Below are 17495 nucleotides of genomic sequence, written 5' to 3'. Positions count from 1 at the left end.
CGATATTGTCGGGGTCAAATCAAAGGTGACGTACATCCGGCGCCGGTAACGACGTCGCAATGTGTAAAGCCTAGATGCGCCGATAAACGATCGCAAAAGAGTCGAAAATCGGTGATCTGTGTAGCGTCGGTCATTTCCATAATGTCACACCAATAGGAGATACGATGTTGTTCCTCGTTCCTGCGGCAGCACACATCGCTGTGTATGAAGCCGCAGGAGCGAGGAACATCTCCTACCTGCCTCCACCGGCTATGCAGAAGGAAGGAGGTGGGCAGGATGTTACGTCCCGCTCATCTCCGCCCCTCCGCTTCTATTGGCTGCCTGCCATGTGATGTCGCTGTGACGCCTCACGACCCACCCCCTTAGGAAGAAGGCGGGTCGCCGGCCAGAGCGACGTTGCAGGGCAGGTACAGTTAGGTCCAGAAATATTTGGACAGTGACACAATTTTCGCGAGTTGGGCTCTGCATGCCACCACATTGGATTTGAAATGAAACCTCTACAACAGAATTCAAGTGCAGATTGTACCGTTTCATTTGAAGGTTTGAACAAAAATATCTGATAGAAATTGTAGGAATTGTACACATTTCTTTACAAACACTCCACATTTTAGGAGGTCAAAAGTAATTGGACAAATAAACCAAACCCAAACAAAATATTTTTATTTTCAATATTTTGTTGCGAATCCTTTGGAGGCAATCACTGCCTTAAGTCTGGAACCCATGGACATCACCAAACGCTGGGTTTCCTCCTTCTTAATGCTTTGCCAGGCCTTTACAGCCGCAGCCTTCAGGTCTTGCTTGTTTGTGGGTCTTTCCGTCTTAAGTCTGGATTTGAGCAAGTGAAATGCATGCTCAATTGGGTTAAGATCTGGTGATTGACTTGGCCATTGCAGAATGTTCCACTTTTTTGCACTCATGAACTCCTGGGTAGCTTTGGCTGTATGCTTGGGGTCATTGTCCATCTGTACTATGAAGCGCCGTCCGATCAACTTTGCGGCATTTGGCTGAATCTGGGCTGAAAGTATATCCCGGTACACTTCAGAATTCATCCGGCTACTCTTGTCTGCTGTTATGTCATCAATAAACACAAGTGACCCAGTGCCATTGAAAGCCATGCATGCCCATGCCATCACGTTGCCTCCACCATGTTTTACAGAGGATGTGGTGTGCCTTGGATCATGTGCCGTTCCCTTTCTTTTCCAAACTGTTTTCTTCCCATCATTCTGGTACAGGTTGATCTTTGTCTCATCTGTCCATAGAATACTTTTCCAGAACTGAGCTGGCTTCATGAGGTGTTTTTCAGCAAATTTAACTCTGGCCTGTCTATTTTTGGAATTGATGAATGGTTTGCATCTAGATGTGAACCCTTTGTATTTACTTTCATGGAGTCTTCTCTTTACTGTTGACTTAGAGACAGATACACCTACTTCACTGAGAGTGTTCTGGACTTCAGTTGATGTTGTGAACGGGTTCTTCTTCACCAAAGAAAGTATGCGGCGATCATCCACCACTGTTGTCATCCGTGGACGCCCAGGCCTTTTTGAGTTCCTAAGCTCACCAGTCAATTCCTTTTTTCTCAGAATGTACCCGACTGTTGATTTTGCTACTCCAAGCATGTCTGCTATCTCTCTGATGGATTTTTTCTTTTTTTTCAGCCTCAGGATGTTCTGCTTCACCTCAATTGAGAGTTCCTTAGACCGCATGTTGTCTGGTCACAGCAACAGCTTCCAAATGCAAAACCACACACCTGTAATCAACCCCAGACCTTTTAACTACTTCATTGATTACAGGTTAACGAGGGAGACGCCTTCAGAGTTAATTGCAGCCCTTAGAGTCTCTTGTCCAATTACTTTTGGTCCCTTGAAAAAGAGGAGGCTATGCATTACAGAGCTATGATTCCTAAACACTTTCTCCGATTTGGATGTGAAAACTCTCATATTGCAGCTGGGAGTGTGCACTTTCAGCCCATATTATATATATAATTGTATTTCTAAACATGTTTTCGTAAACAGCTAAAATAACAAAACTTGTGTCACTGTCCAAATATTTCTGGACCTAACTGTAAGTGCATGTGAAGCTGCTGTAGCGATAATGTTTGCTACGGCAGCTATCACAAGATATCGCATGTGCGACGGGGGCGGGTACTATCGCGCTCGGTATTGCTAGATGATGCTAGCGATGTCGCAACGTGCAAAGTACCCCTAAGAGTCTAAAAAAGCCCCAGTGGCCAATGTAAAAAATGCATGATTACTATTTTTTATTATTATTATTATTATTATTATTATTATTATTATTATTAAAGGTCATAATATGAAAAGAAAATTGCCAAAAAATAAATCGTAGTTAATTTTCTTACTATAGCTCCCCTATAAAGTGGCTGTCCAATGTACAAAGGATGATCCAACTTCTTAAAGAATAAAGTAGATTGTATTGTATTAATATTTGTTAGTGCCTTTTATGTCCTTTCTTGTTTTTGGAATGTGTCCAGATGTATGAATATTGCATACTTGAGGTCACATGACCGCTCAGTCTCACCGCCAGCAACGGAGAGTGCGGGACTTCACAAGTCTGCAATCATATAGAGTCACTGCAGACTTTCATGAAAAGCTTGGACAACCCATTTAAGATCAGCAATAATACTGTATACACTAAGTTCCTGAGTTGCCTCTAATGCTGACTGCAAGTTGCTAAATTTTTGTAACGTAACTCAATGCAGGCAATTTAGAAATAAGTAATATAAAAAAAACCCCTCAAATTTCCATTGATGAAATGCATAATCGGTAATGATCAGAGGCGTAATGACTGCAGTCGCAGAGATCGTGACTGTGACCGGGCCCAGGGGTGCAGGGGGCCCGCCTGCCCTAGCCCCTGATTCAGATGGATGTGCTTCCAAGGGTACGCATCCAGCTGAAATACATTGCAGCGCAGAGACCTATCGGGTCCCTGCACTGTGATGTGCCAGCCACCAATGAAGGCAATGAATATTTATTTTTCCCACACTCACAATCTTGGGCATGGGGAGCAGAAAATATGCTGACAGCTGCCGATGCTGTAAGTGGCCGTGCATGACACTGATGTCATGGCACTGACATCACTGATGCTGCACTGCTTACACGCTGGTCAGTTGCCGGCATGCCAGCATTCCAGGAGGACACCGGGGAAGTTCAAGTTAGGTGAGTTTAATTGTTTATTTATTTTGTTGTGTGTGGTGCAGATGGGGGGGCTATATACCAGGATTAGGGGGCTATATACCAGGGTGATGGGGCTATATACCAGGATGGGAGCTATACACCAGGATGGGGGGCTATATGCCATGATGGGGGCTATATACCAGGATGAGGGCGCTATATACCAGGATTAAGAGGCTATATACCCGGATGAGCGGTTATATACCAGGATGGGGACATGCTTGGGACATATACCAGAATGGGACTATAATTGGGCCATATAAACCAGGATGGGGCTATATATACTAGGATGGCCATGATGGGCCATATTATTATTATTATTATTATTTATTATTATAGCACCATTTATTCCATGGTGTTTACAGGTGAAAGAGGGTATACGTATAACAATCATTAACAGTACAAAACAGACTGGTATAGGAGGAGACAGGACCCTGCCTGCGAGGGCTCACAGTCTACAGGGAATGGGTGATGGTACAATAGGTGGGGACAGAGCTGGTAGAGCATTGGTGTACTGGACTGAGGGCTATTGTAGGTTGTAGGCTTGTTGGAAGAGGTGGGTCTTGAGGTTCCTCTTGAAGCTTTCCATATATACCAGGATGGGTCATGATGGGGACATATATACCAGGATAGAGCCATAGATACCAGGCTATATCCATGATCGGGGTCATACACCATGAAGGGGACATTTACCAGGATGGGGCTATATATACCAGGATATAGGCATGATAGGGTTCATACATCAGGATGGGGGCCATGATGGGGACATATACCATGATGGGCTCATCATGTACCAGGATGGGGGCCATATTACCAGGAAGTGGCCAAGGATGAGGGACAGTACTACACAATGAAGGGGGAGGGGGGCAACTTGTATGTCTTTATAGGATTTAGAATTCTACAATGGTCCATACATCTTACAAACATATGGGGGCCAGGCTCCAATCAGACTCTAGTTATGCCATTGATAATGTTGATTGACATATATATGATCACCTTGCCATAAGCAAGGACAGTGGAAAGGTCACTGCCTCCGGCAAAAGCAACATCCTCTTCCTCTTCTGCTGTGATTCATTCTATCATCCCATTGGCAGATGTACACATTCCATACTGTATACCCCGACCTGGGTGTCATATAGACCATTTCTTAAGAAAAGTTCTTGTCCTTTTGTTTGGAGAGAGACAACAAAGCATCGGTTCGCTCTGTATAAACTTGTTTTCCTTCACACCGGTTCTCCGCGTCCTCTCTGACTTGTAAACTTATTAAATTATCATAATAAACTTATCAGGCTCAAGTCTCAGGACCGCGGCGCTTTAGAAATCCGACTTTTGATGATGACTCCGAATGTCATTGAGGAATTAAATACAAACTCCGGGAAGCTATCGAGAACTGTGGAAGTTTCTAGTCAGGCAAATAAATTGGATTTAAGTATATTACAGTCATAATCTTTTTTTTTTTCACCTCTCTCCAGACAGACTTTGTACATTGAGAAATAAGAATGTATTCTTAGACAAATCTTGACCTGAGGGAAAAGGCAGAGGGAATCTGGGTTTTCAATAACATAAGACAATAAAGCTTATACCTCTAACCCACCGCAATATGGTAAAAGTATCAAGAGCTTAGCAACTAATAAAAGAAACAGGTTTCCCAACTCAGAATGTGAAAATTGCTACTGTACAAGGACACTTCATAAAAATGATAATGAGTTACTTACTGGTACAGTAATACTACTTTTCTGCACTCCTTCAAACCATTTTCTTCTTGTTTCTTCAGAGTTTAAGCCCCATTTAAACCAATGACTCCGTATCTTAAAAGCAGAGGACACTGGTTTATCTGAGATGTCTTTAAAGGGAACTTATCTCAAGGTTTCTCCTTTATGAGCTGCGGCCACCACCACTGAGCTTTTATATACAGCGATCCAGAATATTGTCTATAAGAGCCCAGGCCGCTCTGTAGAACGTAGAAAACACTTTTACAATACTCACCTGAGGGGCGGTCTGGTCCGATGGGTGTCACTGCTCTCCGGTCTGGCGCCTCCTCTCTGCGGCGATTGCCGTCCTCCTTCTACCCAGCCCAGTGTGGATGACATCTCCTATGTCATCCACACTGAGCACTCCTGGTATCTGCAGTATTAGATTAGAAAGACATGGAGGACAGCAGTATGATCAGCTTTTTCTTACCTCCGCACTCCGGGTATCTCTAGTATTAGATCGGGTAGACATGGTGGACAGCAGTGTGAACAGCCTCTTCTTACTTCAGCACTTCTGGTATCTCCAATAGATAAGAAAGACAGGATGTACAGCAGTGTGAGCAGCTTTTTCCTACCTCAGCACTCCTGGTATCTCCAGTATTAGATCAGGTAGACATACTGGACAGCAGTGGGAGCAGCCTCTTCTTACCTCAGCAGTGCACCCCTGGTATCTCCAGTTATATATTAGATAAACATGGTGGACAGCAGTGTGAGTAGCTTTTTCTTACCTCAGCACTCCTGGTGTCTCCAGTATTAGATCAGAAAGACAGATGGACAGCAATATGAGCAGCTTTTTCTTACCTCAGCACTCCTAGTATCTCCAATATTAGATCTGGTAGACATGGTGGAAAGCAGTGTGAATAGCCTCTTCTTACTTCAGCACTCCTGATTTCTCCAGTAGATAATAAAGACAGGGTGGACAGTAGTGTCAGCAGCTTTTTCTTACATCAACACTCCTGTTATCTACAGTTTAGATTAGGTAGACATAGTGGACAGCAGTGTGAGCAGCCTCTTCTTACTTCAGCACCTCTGGCATCTCCAGTTATAGCTCAGCTAAACATGGTGGACAGCAGATCGATCAGCCTCTTCTTACCTCAGTACCTATAGTATCTCATGCCTCAGCACCCCTAGTATTAAATTAGATAGGGGGGACAGAAATGTGAGTGGTTTCTTCTTTCCTCAGCATTCCTGGTATCTCCAAAATTATATCAGACACACAGGATGGCGAGCAGTGTGAGCAGCCTCTACTTACTTCAATATCCCTGGTGTCTCCAGTATGAGATCAGATTGGGTGAACATCAGCATGAGGAGCCTCTTCTTACCTCAGCACTTCTGGTATCTCTAGTATCAGATTGGGTAGACATGGCAGACAGCAGTGTGATCAGCCTCTTTTCACCTTAGTACTCTAGTATCTCTAGTAACTCTTACCTCAGCACCCCTAGTATTAAATCAGATAGGGTGGACAGCAATGATAGTGACTTCTTTCCTCAGCACCCCTGGTATCTCCAGTATTTGATTGGGTAGATATGGTGGACAGTAGTGTGAGCTGCCTCTTCTTACCTCAGCACTCCTGGTATCTCCAGTATTAGCTTATAAAGACAGAGTAGACTGCAGTGTGAGCAACCTTTTTCTTACCTCAGCACTCCGGGTATCTTCAGTATTACATTGGGTAGACGTGGTGGACAGCAGTGTGATCAGCCTCTACTCACCTCAGTACCTCTGATATCTCATACCTTAGCACCCCTAGTATTAGATCAGATAAAGTGGACAGCAATGTGAGTGGCTTCTTCTTTCCTTAGAACTCCTGGTATCTCTGATATTATATCGGACAGACAGGATGGCCAGCAGTGTGAGCAGCCTCTTCTTACTTCAACATCCCTGGTGTCTCCAGTATCAGATCAGATTGGGTGAGCAATGGGAGCAGCCTCTGCTTACCTCAGCACCTCTGGTATCACCAATATTCCATCAGATAGATATGCTTGACAACAGTGTGAGCAGCCTCTTCATACCTCAGCACCTCTGGTATCACCAATATTCCATCAGATAGATACGCTTGACAACAGTGTGAGCAGCCTCTTCTTACCTCAGCACCTCTGGTATCACCAATATTCCATCAGATAGATATGCTTGACAACAATGTGAGCAGCCACTTCTTACCTCAGCACCTCTGGTATCGCCAATATTCCATCAGATAGATATGGTTGACAACAATGTGAGCAGCCTCTTCTTACCTCAGCATCTCAGGTATCACCAATATTCCATCAGATAGATGCACATGACAACAGTGTGAACAGCCTCTTCTTACCTCAGCACCTCTGGTATCACCAATATTCCACCAGATAGATACGCTTGACAACAGTGCGAGCAGTCTCTTCTTACCTCAGCACCTCTGATATCACCAATATTCCATCAGATAGATATGCTTGACAACAATGTGAGCAGCCTCTTCTTACCTCAGCACCTCTGGTATCACCAATATTCCATCATATAGATGCGTTTGACAACAGTGTGAGCAGCCTCTGCTTACCTCAGCACCTCTGGTATCACCAATATTCCATCAGATAGATACACTTAACAGTGTGAGCAGCCTCTTCTTACCTCAGCACCGCTGGTATAACCAATATTCCATCAGAGAGAAACGGTGGACAACAGTGTGAGCAGCCTCTTCTTACCTCAGCACCTCTGGTATCACCAATATTCCATCAGATAGATACCCTTGATAACAGTGTGAGCAGCCTCTTCTTGCTTCAGCACCTCTAGTATCACCAATATTCCATCATATAGATGCGCTTGATAACAGTGTGAGCAGCCTCTTCTTACCTCAGCACCTCAGTTATCACCAATATTCCATCAGATAGATACGCTTGACAACAGTGTGAGCAGCCGCTTCTTACCTCAGCATCTCTGGTATCACCAATATTCCATCAGATAGATACGCTTGATAGCAGTGCGAGCAGCCTCTTCTTACCTCAGCACCTCTGGTATCACCAATATTCCATCAGATAAATATGGTTAACAACAATGTGAGCAGCCTCTTCTTACCAATATTCCATCAGATAGATACGGTGGACTAAAGTGTGAGCAGCCTCCTCTTACCGCAGCACCTGTAGTATAATATTTACTGTTATATCTAAATATCCGCTGTGAGCATGTGTTACTACACATGAAGGGTGGTGGATGACCTTACTACTGTACATGCTCACATGCACCTGTCCTATGACTGCTCTAGGACAGATTTCTCTCAGTGTATAATGCGGCGGGCCATTTTAATTCTATAGTGGACAAAATGATTTTGATTCATTAGTTATTAGATTTTTTTGTGACTGTTAAGGTGGACATCACTATATACAGTATATAAAACTGTAGGCATCAGATCAGTTCAGAAGATGTCATACACACATCCCCTTTTGCATTGTCTTCAGTGAATAGCAGCTGAGTATTCCCCGCTCGGTTTGGACGCAGCCTGCTCTGAGACGAGCGTTGAATAACAGTTTAATGTTATCTTGCCATGTGGTAATTTTCCAGATAAATGGACAGTTGCTCCAATAGATACATTGCTGAAAGTCAATGATCCATATAATGCAGACAATTACGCAGTATTTCCATGCCTGGCTGGACTCGAAAGGAAGGTGCAAGCCATGTAACAATGGCCTCATAGGAGACAGATATAGCAAGCGCTGATTGTAAAACAAAGGGGCCTTTGTCAGGTATAGTCACTCGTATTATAATTCTTCTCTTAAATGTTTTAGCCAACATAAATATACACTGAATAAAAATATAAAGACTTTTTTTTTTTTTTGCTCCCATTTTTCAAGAGCTGAAGTCAGAGACTTTTTCTATGGACACAAAAGGCCTTTTTCTCCCAAATATTGCTCACAAATTGGTCTAAATCTGTGTTAGTGAGCGCATCTCATCTGCGATAATCCATCCACCTCACAGGTGCGGCATATCAAGATGCTGATTAGACAGCATGATTATTGCACAGGTGTGCCTTAAGCTGGTGTCACACATAACGACGACGACAACGACGTCGCTGCTACGTCACCATTTTCTGTGACGTTGCAGCGACGTCCCGTCGCTGTCGCTGTGTGTGACATCCAGCAACGACCTGGCCCCTGCTGTGAGGTCGCCGGTCGTTGCTGAATGTCCAGCTTCATTTTTTGGTCGTCACTCTCCCGCTGTGACACACACATCGCTGTGTGTGACAGCGAGAGAGCGACGAAATGAAGCGATCAGGAGCCGGCACTGGCAGCTGCGGTAAGCTGTAACCAGCGTAAACATCGGGTAACCAAGGGAAGACCTTTCCCTGGTTACCCGATATTTACCTTCGTTACCAGCCTCCGCCCTTGCTGTCAGTGCCGGCTCCTGCACTGTGACATGTGGCTGCAGTATGCATCGGGTAATTAACCCGATGTATACTGTAGCAAGGAGAGCAAGGAGCCAGCGCTAAGCAGTGTGCGCGGCTCCTTGCTCTCTGCACTGTGACATGTAGCTGCAGCACACATCGGGTTAATTAACCCGATGTGTGCTGCAGGAGAGCAAGGAGCCAGCGCTAAGCGCGGCTCCCTGCTCTCTGCACTGTGACATGTAGCTGCAGCACACATCGGGTTAATTAACCCGATGTGTGCTGCAGGAGAGCAAAGAGCCAGCGCTAAGCGCGGCTCCCTGCTCTCTGAACATGTAGCACAGCGACGTTATGATCGCTGCTTCTGCGGTGTTTGACAGCTAAGCAGCGATCATAACAGCGACTTACAAGGTCGCTGTTACGTCACCGAAAATGGTGACGTAACAGCGACGTCGTTGTCGCTGTCGTTTAGTGTGACACCAGCTTTACACTGGCCACAATAAAAGGTCACTCTAAGGCCTAAAGGCCACTTTACACGCTGCGATATTGGTATCGATATCGCTAGGGTGCGTACGCGCCCCCGTCAGTTGTGCGTCACGGGCAAATCGCTGCCCGTGGCGCACAACATCGCTAACAACCGTCACACATACTTACCTGCCTGGCGGCGTCACTGTGGCCGGCGAACTGACTCCTTTCTTTGGGGGCGGTTCGTGCGACGTCACAGCGACGTCACTAAGCAGCCACCCAATAAAAGTGGAGGGGCGGAGATGAGCGGCCGTAACATCGAGCCCACCTCCTTCCTTCCTCATTCGCGGTGGGCGCAGGTACGGTGATGTTCCTCGTTCCTGCGATGTCACACATAGCGATGTGTTCTGCCACAGGAACGACGAACAACATCGTACCTGCAGCAGCAACAATATTTGACATTAGAATGACGTGTCAACGATCAACGATATGGTGAGTATTTTTGATCGTTAACGGTCGTTCGTGTGTTTCACACGGAACAACGTCGCTAACGAGGCCGGATGTGCATCAGGAATTCCGTGACCCCCAATGACATCTCGTTAGCGATGTCGTTGAGTGTAAAGTGCCCTTTAGGCTGGCCAGCATGATTATTGCACAGGTGTGCCTTAGGCTGGTCACAATAAAAGGTCACTCTAAGGCATAAGACACACAACATGAAAATCGGTGTGAGTGGAGTGCGATAAAAAAAATCGCATTCCACTCGGACCAATATTACCCTATGTCCCAGCACCTATGAGCGATTATTTTCTCAGCCCTAATCGGACGGAGAAAACAATCGCAGCATGCTGCGATTATAATACGAGACTCTTTCTCTCGCACCCATTCAAGGCTATGGGGCGAGAGAAAAATCGCACTGCACTCGTGGTACACCGGTGTGCCGCGAGTGCAGAGCGAGAATGGCATTATAGCCAGCTACGGAGGAGAAATGGAGATAAATCCCTCCCTCCCCTCCTCAGAGCTGGCCCGCCCCCCACAGCTGAGGTTCGCTCGCACAGTCGGACCCCAGTAATCCCTGTGTGGCCCCAGCCTAAAATACGCAGTTTTATCATACAGCACAATGCCACAAATGCTGCATGTTTTGAGGGAGCGTGGAATTGGAATGCCGCCCCCCCCCCTCAGCAACTGTGGTATGATCGCACGATCGGACCACAGTCGCATGACACTCGCATGACACTCGGCTCCCGCTGTGCTGCGAGCGTGTGCCGAGTGTCATGCGAGCACTTGCACAAATCCTCGTGTGGCCTTGGCCTTAGGCCGGAGTCACACTTGTGAGTGCCTCGCGTGTAACTCGCGCGAGTCACTCATTGAATCATCTGGCACGGCCACACACTCTGCTGACAGGAGCGGGTCAGTTGCATGTATCTCTATGCAGCTGAGACGCTCCGGCCCGGAGAGTGTGCAGCCGTGCCGGGTGATTCAATGAGAGACTCACGCGAGTTACACGCGAGGCACTCGCAAGTGTGACTCCGGCCTTAGAGTGTTTATCTTCAAGTGGAGGATATGACTGCTTCTAAAATGTTTATCTAATAGAAGAGGATATAGCAGTTTCTAAAGGGTTTATCCACAGTAGAGAAGATGACACAGCACTTCTGTGAAAAAGAATGGGTGCTCTGGAAGGGTCCAACCCCGTACAGACAAAAATAATTTAAGCCAGGCACTCCAATCTTAGAATTGAAAAGAAAAATGTATTTATTTTGTAGTTCACAGAAAACAGTTCAGTTCAGTAACGTTTCGGTCATCAAGCTGACCTTCATCAGATGACTATCTATGTGGAGTAGTTTGGAAGAATCACATAGGATTAATGAAGTGAATGAAAAAATAAGAGATGAATTTGCGTGTCATCCTTCGGCAGCACATATACTAAAATTGGAATGATACAGAGAAGATTAGCACGGCCCCTGCGCAAGGATGACATGCAAATTCATCTATTTTTTCATTCTCTTCATTGATCCTATGTGATTCTTCCAAACTACTCCACATAGATAGTCATCTGATGAAGGTCAGCTTGATGACCGAAACGTTACTGAACTGAACTGTTTACTGTGAACCACAAAATAAATACATTTTTCTTTTCAATTCTGACACAGGAGTGCCTGGCTTAAATTATTTTTATCCACAGTAGAGGACATATCAGCTTCTCAAAAGCTAATCTGAGTCTTTCAATAAATACACATAGAGCCCACAGCAGACACATTGAGGAGAAACTGTGACAGGTTGTACCTCTGTAGCTGTTTATTTTCTCTTTTTCTCCCTTAATGCTGCATAATAAACAGGATTTCATCTTATTTCATTTCTGTAAAATGGCGACCGGTCCTCGCGGGTAGATATGTATCATCAAGGTTAGTAGCCTCAGTGATATAAGCCCAGAGCAGGCTCCAGTTGAGAGAGTTAATAGGGTATGTCAGGGCTGTGTTTATGAGCAGTCAGAGATGGGTGGTAATGGCTGCTCACATATTCCTATCCTGGGGTGTGGAATATCAGGCACAAAGGAGACCAGTTATCTGATTCAGTGTCTGTGTATGGAGGTGTGTAGACCTCCAGAGTTGTCTTTGCTAAAGACTAAGTGCTAGTGTGACGCCCTGGCCTATCAGGTCGTCACAGGGTATTGTGCAATCTGCCCTTCTGTACAGTATCCACCTCCTCCTTGGTTACGGGTCCATGACCTTTGGTGTTCTAATGAAAACCCTAGGAACACTCTGCACCACACCTACCAGACACACCAGTGGACAGCCTGAAGGGAATAGGACTGGCCACTTGAGGGGTTGGTTAAGGGGAGTTCAACCCACGAGGACGGTGCCTTCAAGATCCGTTCTCCACCCGCTCCAAAATCGGGGTACTAGTGCAACAAGGGGGATAGGACTTTCCCACTGCATAGTCCAGAAAATCCCAAGCGTGAACCCTGAGAGCAAGCTCACTCCGTTAACCATACGGGTGAGCGGGACCCGTTTTAGTTTCAAGCTGAACGGGACCAAATACAGACAAGAGGTGCCAAGGTTAAGGTCATAGGCTAACAAGCAACACCAACGGGCACAGGATCCAGGCGTGCTCCCTCCCTGCTGCAGTGGCATCAAGAACTTTGGTTTACCACGTGTTGTCAGCTTCAGCGTTATTGAACTGAGTGAGTACGCAATTAACCCTTACCAGCCCGACGGCACCTTCCCAACACCAACACCCAGTCCCAGGGCATTCCCACCTACCTGTGGAGGGGTTAAACACCTGGCTGACCACACCATCGCCACCGGGTACTCCCAGCGGCAGCGGTGGTACTCCATCTTGCCACACACAACGGGTGGCGTCACAAACTTTCAACACCGTCCCCTGTAAATATACCCCCTTTATTTCAGTGGCCGTACGACCCCCGGGTCCAGACGTCCCTCGAGCTGGCTGCTGACGTGGGGAGCGGCACACTAGACATTATCCTAAGCAGGTGAACCCGCACTATTGTATGGACTATTAGCTTTTGGGTTTCACTTTATGCCGGAAAAGGCTGTTTTTTGGTTTATTATCCTGAGTGGTTTATGGAGTCTAAATAAATCACACTGGACATTTTTCTGAAACCTTTTCCTTTGCCTTCCTCAACAAGCAACATGCAACTGAGTACAAACCCTACACTTACACATATAGTAATATATCTATTGTGAAAAGCAACACAGATCTCTGCTGTGTTGCCATGTTGCATGGAAACAAAAAAAGGGAATATCAGCTCACCGAATTCCGGAAAAAAAAGTAAGGAGGGTGCACGGAGCCTCAGACCGGCTTCTGGGTGGAGTATTAGCAGTAGAAAGAAGGGAATCCAGCATCCACAGGAAATATGTAGATAAAACTTTACCTTTATTCCATAGTTAAAAGTCAAGACTAAGAGGAATGCTCGAAACATGTTTTCTACAAGTTTTTATAAAACAGTTTTTTTTAATTATTTGAATCATGAAATTAAATTGAAGTTTTAACTACATGATTCCTGCGGATTCTGGATTCCCTTCTTTCTCTTGCTATTTCCTTGTTATATACTGTCATATCAGACACAATAGTATCTCCTATCTCAGAAGCAGGAAGTCTCACACAGTTCTCAAGATAGGCAGTGTGATGCCCTAACACTAGCTGTCGCTAGATACACTAGTGGAGGAGTAGTCAAACAAGCCAAAGGTCTGGAGCCGGGAATTCTCGTCTGTACAAAGGGAGAGAGTGGAGCCGAGGTCAGGATACAAGCCGGAGGTCTGGAAGCCAGGAAAACACGTCAGGTACAAAAGGAAAGAGCAGACCCAAGGTCAGGATACAAGCTGGCGGTCTCAAAGCCAGGAGAATACATCAGGTACAAAGGGAGAGCAGAACTGAGGTCAGGATACAAGCCGGGGGTCTGGAAGCCAGGAGAACACGTCAGGTACAAAGGGAGAGAGTGGAGCCGAGGTCAGGATACAAGCTGGAGGTCAGGAAGACAGTGAGTCAAGTCAGAGTTGGAGAAACAGGCAGAGGAGGGTACTAGGAACAAGGTAGTGGGAGAAAATCGGGACGGTCACTTACGGGAGCCAGTAATAACTGCTGCAACACAGGAACTATCACTTGTGGCGTTCCGGGTGAAATAGCTCCAAAATCAAGCAGAGCAATCACCCAAAACCAGGCTAAAACAAACAGGCCCCTCCCACCGGGCGCAAGACCGGGAATAACCAGTTCACTGAGAAATAATACAAAACGATGCATCTTCTCTGCAGGAGAGCAGAGCACCACATATCAGAATCATGATAGGCAGACAGTGGAGAGCCCATAGGTCATTTTCAAGTATGATTACATCTTGAACCCTATTATTGAGTCTGAACCCGGGTCTACAAGAGTACCCGCTGGTACTCTTGGTGAGCTATTCTAGCCAGACCTGATCAGTAGAAACCCAGCCCAAGTCAGAACTAGCAAAAGATTAGTTTAATATGTTTTGTGTATTTAGTGCTTTAGCCAGAGCTTGAGGTTAGAGCAAAGCTGGCCAAATCCAAAGAATATGAGGGACTAAGCATCTTATGTATCACTCTTTCCTAACAGATGATGTTGTGCGAAATAAGGCTGGAGCTCCCTGAATTTCAACACTTATTCGTTTTGCTCTCAGGAGAAATAAGCCATCACCAGGGCTGTCTAACAGCCGCTTTCTGCACTCTACATGTTGGAAACACATGGATGCCCAGCTGAAGAGAGCATACGTGTCTTTTGAAAAGGGGAGGTCACATAAGTTAGCTTATTTCAGATGTAAAGGCTTTTTTATCTGTGCATTGAAGTTATTCATCTAGCATAAATTAATATCTCCAAGGTGCAGCATGCGACCAGTTTAACAATCTAATATATAAAGCTGAATGTGTGTTTGTGTGTGTGTATATGTGTATGTATGTGTGTATGTCCGGGATAGGCATCTGCACCATCGTAGCTACAGCCACAAAATTTTGCACACTCACACGTCTTGACCCTGAGAGCGTCATAGGCTATGTTTTGAGGGGAAATTTTAACCCTGCACTTTACAGTTATTAGCCAAAAAAACTGCCTCCATTAAAGCGAATGGAGCTGGGAACAACAGTGCAGCCAGAACTTCAGAAGAATGTGCAGCCTCGCCCTTATATGGAATGTTGGCGTGTCACAATGCAGCCAGGGAAAGAGACAGACAGGGAAAGAGGCAGACACAGACAGGGTAAGAAACAGACATAGACAGGGTAAGAGACAGACACAAAGAGACAGACACAGACAAAGAGACAGACTGACAGGGAAAAAGACAGACAGGAAAAGAGAGGGAAAGAGAGAGACAAGTTAAGAGACACACAGACAGGTAAAGAGACAGACACAGACAGAGACAGACACAGGGAAACAGACAGACAGGGAAAGAAAGGGAAAGAGACAGACAGGGTAAGAGACAGACAAAGACAGGTAAAGAGACAGACAAAGAGACAGACACAGGGAAAGAGACAGAGGGAAAGAGACAGACAGGGAAAGAGAGGGAAAGAGACAGACAGGGAAAGGGACAGAGATAGATAGACAGACAGTGAAAGAGATTGAGACAGATGGAGAAAGAGACAGACAGTCAGAGACAGACAGGGAAAGAGACAGACAGACAAAGAGAGAGAGAGACAGAGAGATATATACAGAGGGGGAGACAGACATTATAATTACATTTATATCTATTTGTTTTGTGGTGTTTGTGTGCAGAATACATTTTTGTTAATACATTCTATTTTGTTAACAGCAGTTATTAACCCAGGCGAAGCCGGGTAGTACAGCTAGTAGTATATAAATAAGGTTGGATCCACAGGGTGCTCTGCTCAGTACTGCTGTATATTGACTTCCATGCTGTTGCTTCTTCTGTATATGTGCTGCATAGAGAGGGGGAGCAGGAAAGTGTCATGACTGTGGATGGGAGAGATGATGGCAGCTAATTTCCACCCACTAGCTCAGAGACAACTGAAAGTTAAGAGACAGAGCTAGCAGAGGGTAAAAAATGCAGTATCCAAGACATTTAAAAGCTTCATACATTTTTCCTCATTTTCACAAGCAAGGCAGCTGATTCTGAAAATTCGCCTGAAATAATAGGTATACTTTAATTAAGAAAAAATAAAAAAAATTAAAAAGTCAATGGTGGCTGAAAAACGTAAAGCCCAACTTCAGCATTTTTTTTTTATTGCACTGCTGGAGTGTTGCTTTAAATCTACGTTCTCTGTCCTCAGTCTTAAGGGTATTTTACACGCTGCGATATCAGTACCAATATTGCTAGCGAGCGTACCCGCTCCCGTCGGTTGTGCGTCACAGGCAAATCGCTGCCCATGGCGCACAACATCGCTTACACCCGTAACACATACTTACCTTCCCTGCGTCGTCGCTCTGGCCGCCAAACCGCCTCCTTTCTAAGGGGGCGGTTCGTGCGACGTCACACGACAGCCGTCCAATAGCAGAGGAGGGGCGGAGATGAGCGGCCGAAACATGCCGCCCACCTCCTTCTTTCCTCATTGCCGGTGGACGCAGGTAAGGAGATGTTCGTCGCTCCTGCTGTGTCACACACAGCGATGTGTGCTGCCGCAGGAACCAGGAACAACATCGCTACTTACTAGACAATGATTTTTGGTAAATGAAAGACCTCTCATATACCAACGATTTTTGCCTCTTTTGCGATCGTTTAAGGTCGCTCCTGCCTATCACACACTGTGATGTCGCTAACGGTGCCGGATGTGCGTCAAAAACACCGTGACCCCAACGATATATCATTAGCGATATCGCAGCGTGTAAATGGCCCTTTACACTCACCTTCTGGAGTCTTCACTCACTTTCGCCAAATCTCCGGTTGGTCTCTAGTGATTTGCCACCTGCTGGTAGCTCCAGTGTTTCATGGAGCGCACTGGAGGTCACTACTCAATGTAAGTCTATGAGAGCCTCGTTCTGGCTCTCATAGAGTTGCATTAACAGTTTGTGATGTAACTTATGACCAATCAGAAGATATGGGTATAATATGGCGCTGCAGGATCGGAGAGGCGTTAGCAAAGAGGAAAAAGCTGGAAAGTGAGTATAAGAGAGGGGGTAGGAAACTTAGGGGCACTTTGCACACTACAACATCGCAGGTGCGATGTCGGTGGGGTCAAATCGAAAGTGACGCACATCCGGCGTCGCTCTCGACATCGTAGTGTGTAAATCCTTTATGATACGATTAACGAGCGCCAAAGCGCCGTATTCATA

The 17495-nt window shown here is 45.7% G+C and overlaps 1 non-coding gene across 1 annotated transcript; it reads left to right on the top strand.

Annotated features, from left to right (window-relative positions):
- The first annotated feature begins 11644 nt into the window (after nt 1-11644).
- On the top strand, nt 11645-11752 carry LOC142313572 (U6 spliceosomal RNA). Its single transcript, XR_012754565.1, has one exon. It is a non-coding gene; the product is annotated as a U6 spliceosomal RNA (small nuclear RNA).
- Nucleotides 11753-17495: the final 5743 nt, after the last annotated feature.

The sequence above is a fragment of the Anomaloglossus baeobatrachus genome, chromosome 5 (assembly GCF_048569485.1).
Source record: "Anomaloglossus baeobatrachus isolate aAnoBae1 chromosome 5, aAnoBae1.hap1, whole genome shotgun sequence".
NCBI classification, from domain to species: domain Eukaryota; kingdom Metazoa; phylum Chordata; class Amphibia; order Anura; family Aromobatidae; genus Anomaloglossus; species Anomaloglossus baeobatrachus.
Note: the sequence above shows the minus strand (reverse complement) of the source record. Positions and strands in the feature narration are given on the sequence as shown.